The sequence below is a fragment of the Schistocerca serialis genome, chromosome 2, assembly GCF_023864345.2.
Source record: "Schistocerca serialis cubense isolate TAMUIC-IGC-003099 chromosome 2, iqSchSeri2.2, whole genome shotgun sequence".
Lineage (NCBI taxonomy): Eukaryota > Metazoa > Arthropoda > Insecta > Orthoptera > Acrididae > Schistocerca > Schistocerca serialis.
In genome coordinates this window covers 796,365,096-796,388,654 of record NC_064639.1, presented here as the reverse complement: position 1 = coordinate 796,388,654, position 23,559 = coordinate 796,365,096, and positions in this window count along the sequence as shown.

Sequence of the window (23,559 nt, the reverse complement as noted above, 5' to 3'; positions counted from 1 at the left end):
TCCCCAAAAAATAAGTTCTTCATATTAGGTACACTGTGCTGCCACCTACAGCCAGGTACTCCTTATCAGCGACCTTAGTAGTCATTAGACATCGTGAGAAAGCAGAATGGGACACTCAGCGGAACTCACGGACTTCGAACATGGTCAGGTGGCTCTGAGCACTATGGGACTCAACTGCTGAGGTCATTAGTCCCCTAGAACTTAGAACTAGTCAAACCTAACCAACCTAAGGACATCACAACCATCCATGCCCGAGGCAGGGCTCGAACCTGCGACCGTAGCGATCTTGCAGTTCCAGACTGCAGCGCCTTTAACCGCACGGCCACTTCCGCCGGCCATGGTCAGGTGATTGGGTGTCACTTGCGTTATACGTCTGTACGCTAGATTCCACACTCATAAACATACCTAGGTCCACTGTTTCCGAAGTAATAGTGAAGTGAGAACGTGAAGGGACACGTACAGTGCAAAAGCGTAAAGGCCGACCTCTTCTCCTGACTGACAGAGACCGCAGAGAGTTGAAGATAGTTGTAATGTGTAATAGGCAGACATCTATCGAGACCATCACACAGTAATTCCAGACTGTATCAGGATCCACTGCAAGTACTATGACAGTTCTGCGGGAGGTAAGAAAACTTGGATTTCATGGTCGAGCAGCTGCTCATAAGCCACACATCGCGCCGGTAAATACCAAACGCCGCCTCGCTTGGTGTAAGCAGCGTAAACATTGGACGATTGAACAGTGGGAAAACGTTGTGTGGTGTGACGAATCACGGTACAAAATGTGGCGATCCGATGTCAGGGTGTGGATATGGCGAATGCCCGGTGAACTTCATCTGCCAGCTTATGTGGTGCCAACAGTAAAATTCGGAGGCGGTGGTGTTATTGTGTGGTCGTGTTTTTCATGGAGGGGGCTTGGACCCCTTGTTGTTTTGCGTGGGACTATCACAGAACAGGTCTACATTTATGTTCTAAGCACCTCCTTGCTTCCCACTGTTGAACAGCAGTTCGGGGCTGCCGATTGCATCTTTCAACACGATCGAGCACCTATTCATAATGCACAGCCTGTGGCGGAGTGGTTACACGACAATAACATCCCTCTAATGGACTGGCCTGCACAGAGCCCTGACCTGAATCCTATAGAACACCTTTGGGATGTTTTGGAACGCCGACTTAGTGCCAGGTCTCACCGACCGACATCAATACCTCTTCTCAGTGCAGCACTCCGTGAAGAATGGGCTGCCGTTCCCCAAGAAACCTTCCAGCACCTGATTGAACGTAAGCCTGCAAGAGTGGAAGCTGTCATCAGGCTAAGGGTGGGTTAACACCATATTAAGTGCCAGATAGAGGGAGCCACGAACTTGTAAGTCTTTTTCAGCCAAGTGTCCGGATACTTTTGATCACGTAGTGTATCTTCACAAATACAATGTTTCTGACGACGGCATTTTGGGCGTTGCAGTTGACCTTCGCAAAATAACAGTTCGTAAATTTGCACACTTCGCGCGTCGTTTATGTTACGTTTCATTAATAGCTAGGTGCACTTATTTTTGCTTCGTAACTTATGGCTCTGTTTTTTCAATTTATGTGCAAGCACACACTTAGCGTTACTGACGAAGCGCTGCATTCGCCTTGTGGCGGGATTAGGGCGGTTGTTTATACATAAAAAGTTATTGTTTTGTAAGTAATGATCGACATCCGCTGTTAGTTTCGTGAAGGGAATTATTTTCCTGCGTAGGCTGTTTTCAAAGAAAAACAAATATTATAAACATCTGAATCCATTGTGGTCATGGAAGATGAGTGAAAGGACGTTTTGGCAAAAATAAAACTATTATAAAAATTTGCTGATTGTGTGTCGTCAAGAAATGGTTCCTAGTGTACTGCTGGGTGCATGTCGTGCAGGTAGCCGGAACGTCCCAACGCTAATGTGAGGGAAGTCAGAGGCCACTTTCGAGTACGCTGGCTATATTGGGCGCCAGTCTCGAGAGCAATGCTGTGAATAGCTCGACTCCAGTCACGACGGTTTTAACAAGGGCCGCCCACACAGCAAAAAGTGTTCTGTGGCACGCGTTGCGTCGGGACTGCGTGCTGGGCGCCACCGCACATAAAGAGCCCTTTATGCTCGTTGGGCAATAGCGATATCGGCACAACATGCAACTCGGCCGTATTACATATTCACTGGCCGCGCCGCGGGGCGACGCCAGCCGAATAAGAAAGCGCTCCGAGCAGATTTAATCTCGGGCGTGCGCCGCGCATTGGAAGCGGCGCAGTCCGCAGCCGACGTCTTAGCCGTGGCTGCTGGGTTTCCCGCAGGTAAACAAAACATGTGCGCAAACACTGCCACAGCAGGGCAGCACGTAAGTAATGAGATGGCTTCTTAAGCGAACGACTCTAGTTAAAGCCCGGAATCAACGAAGTTTGGACAACAAAACGAAACACTGGCCGACGTGATTATGTCCGCACGACGGGAATTAACAGGTAGTTGCAGCTAGGGGCAAAGGATGCTCCATTTCGGGAATCGTTAGGAAATTAAATATTACGAGTTAAGAGTGTCAAGAGTGTGCTGAGAATACGAAATTCCAGGCATTGCCTCTCATCACAGACAACGCAGTGTCCGACAGCCTTCACTTAACGACCGAGAGCAGCGGCGTTTGCACAGAGTTCTCAGTGCTAACTGACAAGCAACACTACGTCACACAACCGCAAAAATCAATGTGTAACGTACGACAAACGTATTCGTTAGGATAGTGCGGTGAAATTTGGCGTTAATGGGCTGTGGCAGCAGACGTGCGACGCGAGTGCCTTTGCCAACAGCACATCGGCTGCAGCTCCTCTCCTGTACTCATGACCGTATCGATTGCACCCTAGTCGACTGGAAAACCGTGGCCTGGTCAGATGAGTCCAGATTTCAGTTGATAAGAGCCGATGCGCGCAAACTCCACAAAGCTATGAACCCAAGTTGTAAAAAAGGCACTTTTTAAGCTGGTGGTGGCTCCCTAATACTTATGTTCGGCTACTTAGAGACCATTTGCAGCCGTTCATTGACCCCATGTTCCCAAACAACAATGGAATTTTTATGGATGGAAATGAGCGTTTGGCGTCATTGGTCGGGAGGCCCCTTGCGGGGCAGGTACGGCAGCCTTGGTGCAGGTCTTATTAGATGCGACGCCACATTGGTTACCTGCGCGCCGGATGGGGATGAAATGATGAAGACAACACAACGCCTAGTCCCTGAGCGGAGAAAATCTCCGACCCAACCGGGAGTTGAACCCGGGCCGGTAGGTCGGCAATCCGTCACGCTGACCACTCGGCTATCGGGGCGGACATTTTTATGGATGACAATGCGCCATTGCACTGGGCCATAATTGTTCGCGCTTGGTCTGAAGAACTTTGTGGACATTTCTAGCGAATGATTTAGCCACCCAGATCTCGCGATATGAATCCCATCGAATATGTACGAGACATAATCGAGAGGTCAGTTTACGCACAAAATCCTGTTGCGGCAACACTTTCGTAGTTACGGACTACTATAGAGACAGCATGGCACAGCATTTCTGCGGGAGACTTCCAACAGCTTGTTGAATCCATACCATGTCGATGTGCTGTACTACGCTGGGCAATTGGAGGTCCGACACAATATTAGAAGATACTTCATGACTTTTGTCACCTCAGTAGTTGTAAGATCTGATCGAATGTATGTACCATCTATATGGACACCTATTAGTGGACATTAATATGGTGTGTGTTCACCCTTAGTCTGGAGCCGCAAGACCGCTACGGTCGCAGGTTCGAATCCTGCCTCGGGCATGGATGTTTGTGATGTCCTTAGGTTAGTTAGGTTTAACTAGTTCTAAGTTCTAGGGGACTAATGACCTCAGCAGTTGAGTCCCATAGTGCTCAGAGCCATTTGAACCATTTGACGAGCTTACAGGCCGTTGTCCCCCCTCCTTTTTTTAATTCCCAACGCGCAGTCGTTGTGCTAGTTAGATTGCCAATAGTTGTTTGGAGCTCACTAGTGATTCCCTCCATTGACATGATGTGAATTTTTTAAAATCACTCTCCTCAATGCTCGACGGTGCCTACCCGTCAGTACGTGAGTTCATCTACATCTACATGGATACTCTGCAAATCACATTTAAGTGCCTGGCAGAAGGTTCATCGAACCACCTTCACAATTCTCTATTATTGCAGTCTCGTATAGTGCGGGAAGAATGAACACATCTTGATACTGGCTTAGTTGTGGTCGTTCTTTCGCGTTTTACTTCATTTAAACCGTCAACAGTCGACATCGACAGTTTTAGAATGATTCAAATATCCCTAATGGTTTTTCTATTCAGGTTACATGCAATAACTAGTCCACTTCCGAATCCACTGACTTCTCCTGACCGACCCATTTTGCCGTTACTGCTTCTCTACCGACAACACAACATTCCCCACCTCTCGTGAAATCTAGTGTTCAGTTTCCCATTAAATAGGGGTTTGCGGATACTGTTGATCATTTAGTGTACCGTCTTTTCATAGCGGTTTCACTTTACGATAGTATACTTCGAAGCACAGTTCCGTCGTAAGACTTCAGTTTGTTACCTAAGGCTCTTCATTGCGATGTCAAGATACCAGAAACACGTATCTGTGACTTTTGCTGATTTCTTTAACTATATGATATCACAATGCGGTAGCTTCCACATGCTGTTTACACTATATGAATATAGTTTCCCTGGCACCCGTTTGAAGCTTGTAGTGCAAAATAGAGGGCCAATAACATTCAAATAGGTTACTGGACACACCCTAACGTATCGAAGAAGAAAGTCGTTAGCTTCGCACATAAAAAAAGAAAGTGGTTCATTTAACCCTGGGTTTTGTCGAATTTCAATGAAAGACAGTTGCAGCACCATAAAAAGATGGATCCTTTGTGTTATTCAGTGCCTTAAAATGATACAAAAGAAACTAAAGACCAAAGAAAGAGACGTTAAGACAATCCTGAGTCTGACCAAGGACAGTGGTAAATATAAAGGTGGTCAGAAACAGACTGAAAAGCAGGGTAAGTTATGCTGAGAAATAATTGCTAAGAAAAGAATTCCATACGATCCTCCGTTTCCGAGTTATTTAGCATTGAAGATAGCCAATGACGTCCTGGCGCGCGTGAATTCAAGCCGTCCGCCAGATACAATTAGGGTCAGTTGTTTTCATGCCGTAGATGACAGCGCACGAGACTGCTTAGCCTTTGGCTCTGGTTCGATCCTTACCACCGTCCCACGTCCAACTTTTGTATTGCTCTCGTGTTCAGTTTAAGGAAATTAAACAAAGTACTCGTTTCGTAATATCGTCTTTGGCGGGCCACTTGAATTTTCACGAGCAATGGCCTAGTTTGTAAGCTTCAGTGCTAAGAACTCGGAAACAACGCATCGCATCGACATTTTTCTTAACAATTATTGCTTAGCACATCCTACCATGCAACAGCCTTACAAGCTTTCCAGACTTTTTCTGACTGCCTTGTATAAGACGGAAAGAAGGAAAGAAGATTAGGGCTTAACGTCTCGTCGACATCGAAGTCATTAGAGGAAGAGCACAAGCTCAGGTTGTTATAAGAAAGGGGAAGGAAATCTGGTGTGCCCTTTCAGAGGAACCACCGCGGCATTTGCCTGGAGCGATTTAGGGAAATAGCGGAATAGTTAAATCAGGATGGTCGGACGCGGGTTTCAACCGTAGTTCGCCCGAATGGGAGTCCAGTGTGCTAACCACTACGACACCTCGCTGGTCCTGTATAAGGCTGCAGAATCTCGAGCTAACGCTCATGATCAAGAGATACTAGCATGATATGCACACTGAGAAGTGACAGGAGATCTACAAGAGATCAATAACAACGCACAAAGGCTTCCAACTTTGGCAGATTATGAAGGAACAAGAGGCTGTCTTTGTAAAACCGAATGATGGAACAGAAAATGTGTGTAGAGAACTTGAGAGAAGAACTCTGAATGTGGAAATGTTGAGCAAATGTTAAATACTAAAGGGAAAGGCGATTTATGGAATTCAAAAGAAGAAGAAGAGAATCGTTTTTAATTTTACAAACATCGTTGCCCTTTGACAGTAGTGTCTAAATCCATGGATCATATAAGACGTATATGGAATATTATGACACATAAATGAGCGCGATTTATCTTTTCATGAAGTTGCATTACTTTCAGAACTCTTTCAATCATGTGTGTCAAGTATTTGACTCATCACTACTAATTTTTGCTTAGATCCCTTATAATGACTGGTTTTTACATTAATTTTTCCGCTTTAGCTACCCTAAAAGAAACAACCACGACCTGTGAAGTTGATAAAATGAGATGATTAACTGAAGGTGGAATTTCCTGAACATTCTTTTATGAAACTCTTCTTGCATCTGGTAGTTAATGCGACCAGTGTGAGTGGGGGTGGAGGGGTGGTAAAAGCAGACGTAGCAATAGGACTGCTGCAGCGACCTTTGCCTGTTGTATTCTGAAACATCTTTGTGATCACGATACGCCGCAACTCTTTATTACAAGGACACATGCAGAATCATGCCACGGATACTTTTCGAGACGGTAACTATTGATTATTAAATATGATAATCGCAGACAAAACGCAGATTGAACTTCTGAACTCGAAAAATAATTCAGAAATAATTTATCATTAGGACAATAAGGGTAAAGAGAAAAACACCAGACGTGATTCCAAATTCATGAACAATCAGTTACAAAAACCGAAGGGTATTATCGAAGCCTAGTAGTGTTAACTGATCTTCTGGGAATATTAACTCCGACTTTCCGTCAATTCATTGTTGTCTGCCTTTGCAGAGCTGTGTGTTAAAATGGTGCAGTAATAATAACTCTTAAAATCAATCTCTTATCAATTTCTAAACGTAATTGGGCACAGTGCTGCCAAAGGTCACAGCCAACTCTGTGAAGTACATGAGTGTATGGCAAACGAGTGAAGGCATATCATGATGTCGATGGAAAAGTAGCAAACTAACGCACAAAATCATTTGGCTACAAAGACAGAATGCCTTAATTCGAAGCGATGATGTTCCGAAGATACATCATGTATGCAAACTAAATCACGATTACAGGATGTTTTGTGGAATAGCTGAACTATCGATCAGCTCTTTAATGTTGTCTGAAGCAAATCTTCATTTTTTATTCAGAACACATGGCGATGGTTCGCCAAGTGGGTATTTCACGTTCTTTAGGATGTAAGACGTCTTCAGTATAGGGAAAACATAGAAAAACAAGTGATGAAGCAGTACATTAATTCACCTCAATTAAAAAACCTTAAATATTTCTTCCACGTCTGGAACTTGGCTAACTATAACATTAATAAAAATATATTTCTTATTAGCGAGTCGGTATATGTTCGCTCACTTCAGAAATTAGACTTTTGTGTTAGCAACTCTGCAGCAGAAAAGTACAAGTACATACGAATGTAAAACCTGTACGCCTAAAACTGAAAAGGATATTGGCATTACTACCTAACTTATGTACGTAGTTGTTGATGAAACAAGCAGTAGCAAGACTCCCTATTAAGTACCTTGTTGCTGGCCATTCACTGGAAGAATACAAAGGAGTCAGTGAGGCGTAGCAGTACGAGGCCACGCGGAGAGAGCAGCACGCCGTTGACTGGAGGAGCATCCGCGACAATGTGTGCACGTAATGGAAACATTATACCGGCCGGGTTAAACGGCTCTGCCAGCATCAGATAATTTATCGACTTCATTCCGGTGACGAGGTCAGCCTTGATTGAAAGTGACGACGGAAAGGGTTCTTTGTGTGCAGCATTATTTTCGCTTTCGTCATAGAAATTCTTATCGAAAAACGCTTCATTCTTCCAGTTCGTCTTTCGGTGTCGATGGTGGCAGCCAGTACCTAACCGAACTGTCCTTCGCTGTTCAGTATTATGGTCGAAATTAAGTCCATAATTAATATTGATATTATGCCGACAATAAAGAGAGAGAGAGAGAGAGAGAGAGAGAGAGAGAGAGAGAGAGAGTCCAACTACTTAGCGTACTGTTATTTCGGAGGTGTATTACGCGATGGATAATAGCAGTACAATAAGTATACTAAAGAAAATTTTCGCCTATTTGTAGGTACAGCAGCGAAGAAAAAGTACATAATGGCCTTCTGCTGGTACATGTTGGGGGGAAAGAGAGAGCTAATAAATCGGAATGGAAACTAGGTGGGAGCAGAGTGCGTAACAGTCGTTTACCGTGGTAATGTCCGCCCCCGGTAGCTGAATGGTTGCCGGCGCGGTAACTCAGCGTGTTCGGTCAGAGGGTTAGTTGCCCTCTCTAATGAAAAAAACTGAGTTAATGGATCAACGACGAAGTGAAACGGATGTCTTGCGACGTCCACCCCGACCAGATACAACGAACAAAATGAGAGCAAAAAAAAAAAAAAAAATGGTCAGCGTGACGGATTGTCAATCCTCTGGGCCCGGGTTCGATTCCCGGCAGGGTCGGGGAATTTTCTCCGTCCAGGGACTGGGTGTTATGCTGCCCTCATCATCATCCTATCATCCTCATCGACTGCAGATCGCCGAAGTGGCGTCAAATTGTAAGACCAGCACCCGGCGAACGGCCTGCGCGACATGGGGCCCTAGCCATACGAGTAAAAAAATAAACCGTGGTAATGAACGAGCGCCGATGAAATTACATGGGAAGACAATAAACCTCAGTTTTTGAAACATACAACAAGATCATGGACTACCACCGAACAGCTGGCTAGAAGAGACAAAGTTCTTCCCATCCGATCTTTTCTTTGGTGACCTATTTCATTGACACAAGACTTCGTCCTCAGGTTCCTCCGTTGTGTGTGGTAACATGTGACGTGCTGTTTCTAGTGAAATACACGCCAACGAGAGAGAGTCTTAGTTTAAAATGGATCCTCCCCATAATTTTAAAAATAGTGTATGTGTAACGACAGTTTTAAACTTTGATCTGTTCCTAAGAACGCCCCCGTAAAATAGAATAGTGGAGATTTTTAGGATTGTATAGACTGGTTAATATATCCGAAACCTTGTATGACAAAACATTATCATTAATCTGCAATCATTTTAGCCTGTCATTTTTAAAAGTTATTAGGTTATCATGATGGAAGATACTTTACGGCGGCTGGTCCCGGCGGAGGTTCAAGTCCTCCCTCGGGCGTGTGTGTGATTGTGATTGTGTGTGTGTGTGTGTGTGTGTGTGTGTGTGTGTGTGTGTGTGTGTGTGTGTGTGTGTGTGTGTCAGACTAGGATAATTTAGGTTAAGTAATGTGTAATCTTAGGGACTGATGACCTTAACAGTTAAGTCCCGTAATATTTCACACACATTTGAACATTTTTTGATACTTTACGTTCTTTGTGTTTGATAAGGCAAACACTGTAATATGTATTACTAGAAATAAGTATCATAATTTGAATAGCAGAGTCGCCTTGGAAAAGATGATTATATAGAAATTTTGGAAATTTGTGGGAAGTTCCTATAGGAGGAACAAACTGCTGAAGTCATCGGTCCCTAGGCTTATACACTACTTAATCTAACTTAAACTAACTTACGCTAAGGACAACACACACACACACACACACACACACACACACACACACACACACACACATGTATATATATACCCGAGGGAAGACTCGAACCTCTGTCGGGAGGGAGGGGGGGGGGTGAGGGGCGGAGCCCCGCGGACCGTGGCAAGGCGCCTCAAACCGCACCGCTACCCCGGGCGGCTGATTACTTAGAGAGATACTGACAAGAAGTTCACATTTTGTGAAAGTATTTTAACTGAAATTTACCTCTTATGTAGTCTGAAATGTCTAACATAAATGCATAAAACAGGTATCCGAAACTAACTAGAATATAAAAATACCAGTGTGCAGTTACACACGTTACAGTCACACCTGTACTCGACGTCAATGTAAAATAACCATTCATGGACGGCAGGTGGCAGCATTAGCAGTGAATGATATATAAAGCGTGTCCGGGGACGCGGAGGGAGAACAGTGCAGCTGTTGCCGTAATGCGGAAACAAAGCGATTACCTGATGTCCAGAAGGGCGTGAGCGTTGGTTTTCGGATCAAGGATGGAAGCATTTCCGAAACGGTTACGTTTTTCGTGCTGCCTTGGTTATACTATACAGTGCGAGGCGCTATCCAAAATCGGCGCCACGGCAACTGTGATGCACCACGGGCCGTAGGTGACAGGCGTGAACGACGGCTGCAGACATGCGTACGGGCGAATAATGTCCAACTGTTGAGCAACTCACCGCCCAGATGAAAGATGGGACTACCAACAATGACTGCTCAACGACCGTCCAGCGAACGTGGCTCCATCTGGACGTCCGCTGCAGGCGCCTGGTTTATGTACCCACGCTAACTGCTGTACATCGGCGACGAAGGCTGGAATTTTCACGTCAGTGCCGCAGCCGGGCCTCCACCGAATGGCGACAGGTGGCTTTTTCAGATTAATCTCGTTCTGTGCCCCATCGGGCAAATAGCCGTTGTCGTGTACGGCCGTGCAACAATCGGTGGGGTCCAATAAGGAAGAGAGCGTTATTGTCTGGGGAATGTTATTGTGGCATTTCGTGTATGATCTAGTCATTCTGGAAGGCACAATGGATCAACACAAATATGCATGTATGCTCGGGGACCATGTCCACGCGGACAGGCAGTTTGTTTTTCCTCGGCAAGATGGCACCTACCAGTAGGACAATGCTACGTGTCACATAGCTCGCCGTAGTTCGAAGAGCGCCATAATGAGTTTATAATACTGCCCTGATCTCCCAACACCCCCCCCCCCCCCGAATTAAAACTCAGTCGAATATCTGGGGGACCACCTCAAAAATGGTTCAAATGGCTCCGGCACTGTGGGACTTAACATCTGAGGTCATCAGTCCCCTAGAACTTAGAACGCTTAAACCTAACTAACCTAAGGACAGCACACACATCCATACCCCAGGCAGGATTCGAGCCTGAGACCGTAGCAGTCGCGCGGTTCCGGACTGAAGCGCCTGGAAGCGCTCGGCCACCGCGGCCCGCCGGGACCATCATGGATCCTCAACTATCCTCAACTGAGAAATGTAGCGCAGCTTGCCCACGGCCCTGGAGTCGGTATGGCTCCAAATCTCTGTTGGTACCTTCCAGAACCTTACTGACCATCTCTCTGCACGTCTCGCAGCGATCCTTGCTGCAAAAGGTGGTTTTTCAGGCTTTTGTCAGGTGGTCACATTAATGTGACTGGACAGTGTATGTTTGGAACAGAAGTGAATTTATGGCGGGGAAATGTGCTCGATTGTTAAAACGAGAAAAATTTGTGGTTATCGATCTCTTCTTCCTTAATTTAAGCCTGAACAGTCGGTACTTAAAACGCATGTAAGCTATCTAACTGCTTTCAGGAAAGATTCCGAGGTCCGACTACTGGAATAGAACATATTCACAGCTAACGGTCAACACGCGACCTTCAGCCCTCTATTAGCAATTGCCGTTGATAATTAGCATAAAAACGAAACATTGGCGCAGTTCAAAGTTGTGAGATATAAGAACACGCAAAACACCACGCTTAATTTTGCACAGAAACAAATGAAATTTATTCGTATCAGTTAACCCTAGCCAAGTCAGACACTTCTATCCAGCAATACCTCCAGCTGGCTTATGTTTCAACGCTCCGCTTAGAGACCGTTTACCTAATAGGTCCGCGCCGATTAATCTGCAATACTCAGCAACATAAACCTGGTAATCTGCTAAGTAGAATTAGACACCCACGAATTGTATGTAATATACCGTTTCAGTACCGATTACACAATTACTTGGCCGTAGAATGGATGTTTCTCTTTCTTCTGGATGAAGTTGCATTGAAGACATAATCACTTCATTTAAAAGTTTTGTATTGGCTAGTTGTCTTGATGTTGTACATTCAATGTATTCGCAGTTGCAAATATGGACAGTTATCGGCTGCAGAATGGGATGACGACATTGAAAATTTGTGCCAGACCGGGTCTCGAACTCGGATTCCGCGCTTATCGCGAACGGTCGACTTATCGTTTGCCTATCCGTGCGCAACTCACAGCCAGACCTAAACTTCCGTATGTCGTCAACCAAATGTCTACAACCTGTACTCCTATATCTGTTCAATATATCCCCGTAAAGGTGAGACATTTTACTTGAAAGTCACTTGCCCACTGCCGGCGCATAAATATGATATTGCAGCGCAGTGAATGCGTGTCCAAAGGAACTTTGTCTTCCTATAGAGATATGATAATGCTGAGCTATCAGTTCCAACTGCTATACCTGCTTTCTGTCGTATAATGCACACGACTTGTCTCCGAAGATAAGATTTAAAAAAATGAGGGTTACATGATTATCAAGGACCTTATCTTATAACTATTAGGGAAACTTGGTAAATTTAAATTTACAGATTTATTTACGTTAAATCTAAAGATTTATCTTCAACATGTAAAAAATAAATAGCATTAATGAAATAATTAACTTTAGTGGCTGCAGCTTCATACGAACATATTCGACAGTGTTGAAGGGCACTGAATATATCCCAGGCTTGATTACAGCACAGAACGCACTCCAGGTTCTTTCAGTCGTCCATACTGCAGCAAATATCACCTTCTCCCGAAGGACCATCTTCTCCCGACTTCTGATATCTTCTGTACATATATATAAAGTCTCTCACTGCAGTTTGTATGTCCGGGTTAATCTCAGGAACTACTGTCGAGGTTTTGATTGGGTTTTCACTCATAGATTTACTGATTCATGTGGAATGTTTGTGTATATCATTTATAAATATTTCAAGCAAATGGGATGAGCTGTAATGAATTAAATTCCTCTACCATTGTGAAAATGATACTATTGCCATCTAGAGGTGAATGGCAGAATTCCTTGGAAACATCCATACATATAATTTAAAGTACCCTACCGCGTTTTTCTTTCTGTGTGTGAAGACTGTTCTCAGGAAGTACTGTAGGGATTTTTCCATGGTATTCACTAATAGATTCACTGTTTCACGTGGATAGGTGTCAGGCTGCCACAAATACTGCTATTGGCAGGTCGACGTGAACGACCACCATGTTGTCGTCTCATCTAGATCTGGTCTCCTGCAGGTTCAAAATGGTCCAAATGGCTCTGAGCACTATGGGACTTAACACCTGAGGTCATCAGTCCCCTAGACTTAAAACTACCTAAATCTAACTAATCTAAGGACATCACACACATCCATGTCCGAGGCAGGATTCGAACCTGTGACCGTAGCAGCAGCGCGGTTTTAGACTGAAGTGCCTATAGCCGCTCGGCCACAGCGGCCGGCTCCTGCAGCTGATCCGCGTCTTCCTAATAGAGAAAAAACGAGATGACAACGAATCGCCAGGAAAGTCTGAGAGATTATGCCACTATCTTCCTACAAAACTTGCAATGGAGGACATATCAGATATTAAGGGGGTACGAACCGACTTTTTCTTACAGAATTAATATCTAACGGGTGTGAGAGGAAATGAGGAACAAGACGACAAAGAAAATGTAGCTTGCACCATAGTAACGATGGAGTCTGGTGGCCAGCAAGCGTTCGTAACTCGCGGTGGACGGAGCTGCAGTTGCAGGCCGGGTTGCGCAGCATTTCACAGCATCTATCATTGCCATGAGATGTCACTCCAGATATCGGCTACATGTGGAACAGATAACATTCGTGACTTCTGAGAACTCTCTTGGCATGCCCTGCTGAACTTGTTTGAGTTAAAGAAAAGTGATGACATTCAGCCGCCTAATGTTGCTCTCTGAATTTTAATCATAGCTCCGCGGCGATAAGCTCTAAGCAACACTACCGCTATGCTAAATGGGTCGTCTGCCTGTAGGTGCTTAGATACTTGGCGATGTCTGCGCGAGGCTGCAGCGGGTCACTAGTACACAATAACAAAGGCCACCTCCTCCCTTAATCCCTCCCTCCCCGAGGGCACACCACCTCACCATTTCACGAGGGCTGCCTGGCGACTCTTTGATTTTGCTGTCTCCAAACCGCTCCACGAAAGACACAGAAGATGTAGACCTCTCAGACAATCCGAATGAGGAGCAAAATGTAGGCAGTGTCACTAGCTGTTTCCTGCTTCTGCTTACAGCGTGTCTGTTAGGTGCTGGCCGGCTGGTATGTCCGAGAGGTTCTAGGCGCTTCAATCCGGAACCGCGCTGCTGCAACGGTCGCAGGTTCGAATCCTGCCTCGGGCATGGAGATGTGTGATGTCCTTAGGCTAGTTAGGTTTAAGTAGTTCTAAGTTCTATAGGGCTGATGACCTCAAATGTTAAGTCCCATAGTACTCAGAACCATTTGAACCAATTTGTAAGGTGCTGCCTCCTGCCGGGACTCGCAGTAGTTTCTCCGTTGTTGTTGTTGTTGTTGTTGTTGTGGTCTTCAGTCCGAAGACTGGTTTGATGCAACTCTCCGTGCTACTCTTTCCTGGACAAGCCTCTCTTCATCTACGAATAACTACTGCAACTCACATTCTTCTGAATCTGCTTAAAGTACTAAATTGGTGATGCCTTGGTGTCTCAGAATGTGTGCTATCAACCGATCCCTTCTTTAATCATGTAGTGTCTCAATTTTTTTCTCCCCAACTCTGTTGGTACCTCCTCATTAGTTAAGCATCACCTGATTTAATTCGACTAGCCACCTAATTTTCTTCATTCTCATGTAGCACCACGTTTCAAAAGCTTCGATTCCATTCTTGTGTAAACTGTTTATCATCCACGTTTTACTGCCGTACATGGCTACACTCCACACAGATACTTCAGAAGATACTCCCAGACATTTAAAACTGTATTCGAAGTTAACATTGCTCTTTTCTTCAGAAACGCTTCTCTTGCCATTATCTGTCTACATTTTATGTCCTCTCTACTCCGGCCATTATCATTTATTCTGCTGCCCAAATAACGCAGCTCCTCTACTTGTTTAAGTGTCTCGTTTGTTTATTTGATTCCTGTAGCATAACATGATTCAATTAGACTACGTTCCATTACCCTTGTTTTGCTTTTGTTGTCATTCATCATATATCCTCCGTTCAAGACACTATCAATTCCATTCAACTGCCGTTCCATGTCCTACGCTCTCTCTGACAGAATAACTGTGTCATCGGCAAACCTCGATATTTGTATTTCTTCTGCTTGAACTTTAGTTTTTATTTCAAATTTTTCTTTTGATGCCTTTACTGCTTACCAAGTGTACAGATTGAATAACATTAGCGGTAGGCTACAGCCCTGTCTCACTCCCTTGTCAATCATTGTTTCCCTTTCATGCCCCGACTACTATAGCTAATGTCTGGTTACTGTACAAGTTTTAAATAGCCTTTCACTTTCTGCATTTTACCCTGGCTACTTTCAAAATGTCAAAGAGAGTATTTCAGTCAGCATAGTCTAAAGCTTGTTCTAAGTCTACAGATGATAGGAAAGTAGGCTTGCCTTTCCATAACCTATCTTCTAAGATAAGTGTCAGGGCCTTTATTCCCTCGAGTGTTCCTACGATTCTAAGGACCAAAACTGTAGCTTCCCTATATAGTTGGAAAGTAGTGGCCGTCCCGGTCCACCTGGGGCTCGCCTCATATGCTACCCATTTACGGAGATTAGAGAAAGACCCAGTTCATTACCTCTAGGCTGCTAGGCTGGAGAAAAACCTCTTTCCCTGGCGTACATACAGTACTGGCCATTACAATGGCTACACCAAGAAGAAATGCAGATGATAAACGGGTATTCATTGGACAAATATATTATACTAGAACTGACATGTGATTACATCTTCACGCAATTTGGGTGCATAGATCCTGAGACATCAGTACCCAGAACAATCACCTCTGGCCGTAATAACGGCCTTGATACGCCTGGGCATCGAGTCAAACAGAGCTTGAATGGCATGTACAGGTACAGCTGCCCATTTAGCTTCAACACGATACCACAAAATGGCTCTGAGCACTATGGGACTTAACATCTATGGTCATCAGTCCCCTAGAACTTAGAACTACTTAAACCTAACTAACCTAAGGACAGCACACAACACCCAGCCATCACGAGGCAGAGAAAATCCCTGACCCCGCCGGGAATCGAACCCGGGAACCCGGGCGTGGGAAGCGAGAACGCTACCGCACGACCACGAGATGCGGGCCACGATACCACAGTTCATCAAGAGTAGTGACTGGCGTATTGTGATGAACCAGTTGCTCGGCCACTATTGAACAGACGTTTTCAATTGGTGAGAGATCTGGAGAATGTGCTGGCCAGGGCAGCAGTCGAACGTTTTCTGTATCCAGAAAGGCCCGTACCGGACCTGCAAGATGCGGTCGTGCATTATCGTACTGAAATGCAGGCTTTCGCAGGGATCGAATGAAGGGTGGAGCCACGGGTCGTAACACATCTGAAATGTAACGTCCACTATTCAAAGTGCCGTCAGTGCGAACAAGAGGTGACAGAGATGTGTAACCAATGGCACCCCATACTACCACGCCGGGCGATACGCCAGTATGGCGATGACGAATACACGCTTCCAATGAGCGTTCACCGCGATGTCGCCAAACACGTATGCGACCATCATGATGCTATAAACAGAACCTGGATTCATTGGAAAAAATGACGTTTTGTCATTCGTGCACCCGGGTTCGTCGTTGAGTACACCATCGCAGGCGCTCCTGTCTGTGATGCAGCGTCAAGGGTTACCGCAGCCATGGTCTCCGAGTTGATAGTCCATGCTGCTGCAAACATACCCACCTGTTGACTCAGGGACCGAGACGTGGCTGCACGATCCGTTACAGCCATACGGATAACATGCCTGTCATCTGGACTGCTAGTGATACGAGGCCGTTGGGATCCAGCACGTCGTTCCGTATTACCCTCCTGAACCCACCGATTCCATATTCTGCTGACAGTCACTGGATCTCGGCCAACGCGAGCAGCAATGTCGCGATACGATAAACCGCAATCGTGATAGGCTACAATCCGACCTTTATCAAAGTCGGAAACGTGATGGTACGCATATCTCCGCCTTACACGAGGCATCACAACAACGTTTCATCAGGCAACGCCGGTCAACTGCTGTTTGTGTATGAGAAATCGGTTGGAAACTTTCCTCATGTCAGCATGTTGTAGGTGTCGCCACCGGCGTCAACCTTGTAAGATGCTCTGAAAAGCTAATCATTTGCATAACACAGCAGCTTCTTCCTGTCGCTTAAATTTCGCGTCTGTAGCACGTCATCTTCGTGGTGTAGCAATTTTTAATGGCCAGTAGTGTAGTAGCCATTGTGAAGAGCAAAAAGGCGTCGTCCAAAATACGTTACGGATTGACGACGTGTAATCGGGTCTGGCTGCTGTCGGTTGCCAATGTCGCTGTAGGAGGACTGGTCAGAGCTGGAACGCGCAACATGAAAGCCCGCAGCTAAGGCGGCAGGCGAGACAGGACTTGGCGGCAGACGGCGACTCCGCAGCCGGCGGACACCCGACACCGCGGCCTGGCGGCCTGGCGGCGGCGGCTGTGGCGGCTGCGGCAGTGCCTCTAGTGCCTCTGCGTCGCTGCTCGTCCGTGCCACGGGGAGCCGCCGGTCTTGCGCGGCGCGTGACCGGGAGGGCCCCGCCGGCACGTCCCGGCCGCTGTAAACCCGAGACCCACAGCCAAGCCGGGACACCTGCCCCAACGTGGCTCGCACAACCTGCTGCTCGCCCACACCACTTCTCCGAAGTGCGCCACTGGCCCTCGACCACCCGTAAGAAGGGCCCGTGCGTGAAGTCTGCGATAATGTTCACTCGTATACACCGTCTGACAAAAAAGTAGAGCACCAGAAGACATGTTGGGGCGTCAGTGTAACTCCGTACACGTACACACATTTGGTGCTATTGTGACGTGCCCTCTCCGCCGCGTGCTGGTGTTGACGACTCCGTGTGGCTGTTACTGCTACAGCTCGGTCGGTGGAGTCGAGACGCGATGCGCGATGATGGATGTCTCCGTCGGTTAACGAGAGACAAGGTCAGAAAAAGCTCTTAAGAAATCGTTCCTCGCGTAATGACTAAAGTTTGATTGCGAGTCCACACAGTTTCCTTATTAATGCGAACTGCGCACTCTGATTGTCTCTTACGGTTTGAATTTGAATTATTAACACTTTAGTGCAGTAATTGATGAATCTTCCCTCATGCGCATCGTCCACATCACCAAAAGCGAGGAAAAAGTTAAATTGCAGATCATATTGGTCGTTCTTTGTTCGTTGCTAAGTAAAATTGTTCGCTCTATATCACTCGAGATCCACAGATACTCTTTAACACTGTCTTAATTATCTTGCATCGTAATATTATGTATGTCCAAACCTTCCTTGTCACAACTAACAGTCCACGAATTTACTTCCAAGTTAAATAGTCACTGTTCATTAACTTTTGATGAGCAATTACCAAATATTCATTGAATGATGGAGGCAACACGTTGAATTTCCACTTTTGGTGAACAATTTTATTGTTCCTTTTCGCTAAATACTTTATAAACATCACGCCACACGCAAACACGGTTAATTAACACTGGCAGTTCTGTTAGTTTCAAGTATCGTGACAATTGCAACAGCTTTAACCCTCGCCGTAATTGTATCTTCTTCATGTATTCGTGTCAATGTCTCCTACTCGAGACTAAACGTGTATTATAGTCTTTTGAAACTTTGTCCATTCCGTTCTATAAGTTCTCTTATATGAATGTTCAGTTCAATATTGCCTACTTCCGTTAATAAAGTCCAACAACTCGATATACACAGTCAGCATAATATCTCGGTTCAAGTCTCTGGTCTGAATATTAGTTCACAAAATCCGTGCGTCTACGTCACGCAACAATGACTCTTGAAAGTAAAACAATCTCGTCGCGCTCCGTTCGCTCAGCTATGGCAAGAGCTGCTCTCGTATGACTTGATAGCACGATACTAGCAAGCGACTTACTTTTTCCGTGAATGAGTATTGTAGGCGCATTGAATTTCTTCGTTGCGTTTACAAATCTCTTCCACATAAAAGTTATCTCTGACAGAAATTTCTTTGGACTTAACTTTCATGGTATTAATTTGCAATTATTACTTAGATTTTTGGCAAATAACTAAAGATGACCATTCTTTCTTCTTCCTTTCTACCAAAACACACTCTGTAATGTTTAACGTTGGTGTTTATCAAGACTTCCTGATGTTATATCATCGGCAAAGTTGTCGTACCTGTCAGCATAACTTTCCCCTACTTTACATCATGATGGTCGTTCCTAAATGGGTTTTGGGGTTCATTAGGGTGTTACACTATGTAAACAGTTAGAGTAGCAGTTCTCTGTTACGCGTAGAACGTCCACTAGAGTGCATCAGTGTCGTTTGTATTTATTGCAGTTACCAGGTCAGGCAGGGTACACACTCGGGTGACAAAAGTCGTGCGATACCTCTATGCACATACAGAGATGGTGTAGTATCCCGTGCACTACGTATACAAGGACAGTGCATTGGAGGGGCTATCAATTGTTCTCAGATGATTCAAGTGGAAAGGTTTCCGACGTGATTTTGGCCACACGACGGCAATTGACAGACTTCGAACAGGAACGGTAATTCGAGCTAGAAGCATGGGGCATTCAGTTTCGGAAATCGTTAGGGAATTCAATATTCGGAGGTCCACAGTGTCAAGAGAGTGCCGATAGTACTGCTCGAGCGTTTGGGATCCCTATCAGGTCGGATTGAGGGAGGACATAGAATCAATACAGAGGCGGGCTGCTAGATTTGTTACTGGTAGGTTTGATCATCATGCGAGTGTTACCGAAATGCTTCAGGAACTCGGGTGGGAGTCTCTGGAGGAAAGGAGGCGTTCTTTTCGTGAATGGCTACTGATGAAATTTAGCGAACCTGCATTTGAGGCTGACTGCAGTACAATTTTACTGCCGCCGACTTACATTTCGCGGAAAGACCACAAAGATAAGATAAGAGAGATTAGGGCTCGTACAGAGGCATATAGGCAGTCATTTTTCCCTCGTTATGTTTGGAAGTGGAGCAGGGAGAGAAGATGCTAGTTGTGGTACGAGGTACCCTCCGCCACGCACCGTATGGTGGATTGCGGAGTATGTATGTAGATGTAGAAATTTCAGGCATGCCTCTCACACGGACAACGCAGTGGCCGCGCCGTTCCCTTAACGACCGAGAACAGCGGCGTTTACGTAGAGCTGTCAGTTGCTAACAGACAAATAACACTGCGTGAATTATCCGCAGAAATCAGGGTGGAACGTACGACTAGAGTATCTGTTAGGAGACTGCGGCGAAATTTGGCGTTAAAGGTCAATGGCAGCAGACCACTGACACGTTAGCCTTGGCTAACAGGACGACATCGCCTGCAGCGCCTCTCCTGGGCTCGTGAACATATCAGTTGGACTCTAGACGACTCGAAAACCGTGGCCTGGTCAGATGAGTCCCTGTTTCAGTTGGTAGGAGCTGATGGTAGGGTTCCTGTGTGGCGCAGTCCCTAAGTAGCCATAGACCCAAGTTGTCAACAAGGCACTGTGCAAGCTACTGGTGGCTCCGTAATGGTGTGGGCTGTATTTACGTGGAATGTTCGGCTACTTGGATATCATTTTTAGCCTTTCATTGACGTGGTGTTCCCAAAGAGGGATAAAATTTTTATGGAGGTGAATACGCCACGTCATGGGCCACTGCTGTTCGCGATTTGTTTGAAGAACATTTGGCCGAATAGTCTAATCTCGCAAATCTAGATTTTTGGAGCATGGAAGTGTGACAGTGGCTCGAAGTTGGACTGTACGGGAACGCTAGGCCAGGCACATGCGTTGTCAAAGTTCCGGTCGGCCACGACAGACTGCCACACCGTGGGTGGGGGGGGGGGGGGGGGGGGGGAATCGCCGTATCGTGCAATAAGCACAAGTTAACAGTTTCACGTCTCTTACCTGATACTCGTGAACAAGTAGTGGATTCCCTGCAACATTTATGACGTGATTCTTCAGCTTCTGCTGCCGTACTTCGTGTCGAAATAGCTCACGGTTGAACAGCTGTATGTCGGTGTGCAACGGGCCCGTTGGACACCGACGTCCGGCAGTTCACCCATGAATTATTTCGACAGCATTTATGACATCCTGCACCACTGGTCGGACCCTATTAGCAGCCAGTCCAGGGAATTACCGACGGCCCACAACAAAACCTACTGTGTTTTGATTGGTGTCACGAGTGGGAAGCGTGGATTATTGGTGAATGGCGTCGTGTTGTGCTCAGCGCTGATACGCGCTCCTGCACTACCCTGTATGACCATCGTCGGCATGTATGGCGGTGACCTTCGATTATCTTGGAGAGGCATAGCTTTGATATTTCTGAAGTCACTGTATGGGGAGCTACCGGTATAATTTGTGCTAACTGATATGCACAGCAGTACGTTACGGATGTTTTCGTCTTCATGGGCTACACCTCATGTGACAGTACCGTGCTGCCACGTTTCCGCGGTATCGGCCGATATCCAGTCCTCCGCACTTTGAAATACGTTTGCCGCCAGTCACACCGCCGCATTTCCTACAGTCGCCACCGTCGCAAGAGGTAGCTGCCACGAACGCTTATGCCGTTGCCATTCCCTCTCAGGAGCTCCAGCGGCGGGTCTACTGAAGTTCAAACATCGATGCACATTGCCCATTTTGTGTGTTTGCCATTTCATAACATTTACAGACCTTTTAGCTGTCAGGGCTCGTTATCTACTGACTATTCATTGTATTGAAGACCGAATAAATTATAAATCTTCGTATTTTTATATACGCTGAAGAGCCAAAGATGTTGGCACACCTGCCTAATATCTTGTAGGGCCCCGGCGAGCACGCTGAAGTGTCGCAGCAGGACGTGGCATGGACTCGACTGATGTCTGAAGATGTGCTGGAGGGAACTGACACCATGAATCCTGCAGGGCTCTCCATAAATCTGTAAGAGTACGAGGGGGTGGAGGGTCTCCTCTGAGCAGCAATTTACAAGCCATTCTAGAAATGCTCAATAATGTTAGTGTCTGGGAAGTTTAGTGGCCAGCGGAAGTGTTTAAATCAGAAGAGTGTTCCTGGAGCCTCTCTGTAGCAATTCTGTACGTGTGGGTTATCGCATTGTCCTGCTGGAATTACCCAAGTCCGTCAGAATACACATTGGACATGAATAAATGCATGTGATAAGACACAATGCATGCGTACGTTTCGCCTGTCAGATTCGTATCTAGGCGTATCAGGGGTCCCATGTCATTCCAACTGCACACTCCTCACACCATGACAGAGCCTCCACCAGCTTGAACAGCCCACTGCTGACATGCAGGGTCCATGGATTCATGAGGTTGTCTCCATACCCGTACACGTCCATCCTTTAGATAGAATTTGAAAAGAGACTCTTCCGACCAGGCAACATGTTCCCAGTCGTCAACAGTCCAATGTCGGCGCTGATGGGCCCAGGCGCGGCGTACAGCTTTGTGTCGTTCAGTCTTCAAGGGTACAAAAGTGGGCCTTCGGCTCCGAAAGCCCATATCGATGGTGTTTCGTTCAATGGTTTGCGCGCTGACACTTGTTAATGGCCCAGCACTGAAATCTGCAACAGTTTGCGGAAGGTTTGCACTTCTGTCACATTGAACGATTCTCTTCAGAGGTGATTGGCCCCTTTCTTACAGGTCTTTTTCCGGCCCTGGCGGTATCGGAGATTCGATGTTTTACCGGATTCCTGATATTCACGGTACACTCGTGAAATGGTCGTACGGTAAAATCTCCACTTCGCCACCTCCAAGATGCTGCGTCCCATCGCTCGTGCTTTGACTGTAACACCCCATTAAAACTCACTTAAATCTTGATAACCTGCCATTGTAGCAGCAGTTACCGATCTAACAACTGCGCGAGGCACTTGTTACCTTATGTAGGCGTTGCCAACCGAAGCACTGTATTCTGCCTGTTTCCATATATCTGTATTTGTATACGCGTGTCTATACCAGTTAATTTGGCGTTTCATTGTATTTCAGCATTCAAATCTGCTTCACCAACTGAAGCTTCAACTACAGCACACGAAATTATGTATTAGTTTTACTATTTGATGTTAGATGTTCTAACAACCCTACCACAACACTGGTCAAAATTTAATAATGATTGTGGTGTTGCTCACGCTGCTAAATACTGCATTTTCGGGCAACTACAAAGTTATTATGTGGCAGGTGTCATTAGAGCACAGTTAATAAAGTCATTTCATGTAATAACGAATAAACTAGGCACTCACCTTTTCGTGTTTCCCACGCTGGTCTCGTAAAATCATGGCTCAATCATCGAAAATCTAGGTGGTGGTGATTCCAAGCTCGGATGCAAAGAGGCCTAGGTTTTTATTCTGCGATATTCAAAAGTTTTATAGATGTATTTCACAAACCATTCTTGAAGATTAAACCTTTGAAAGTTAGCACAATGGTGATGTAAAAAAATAATCAGCACTCCGAACTTAAGTTACACTTCTTTTTTATTTTGTTGCAGTGTCACGCAACACACAAAACATCACTTCACAATACAAAACATACTTGAAAACATCTTCCTCACTGCTAAAGTTCACATTTTATAAG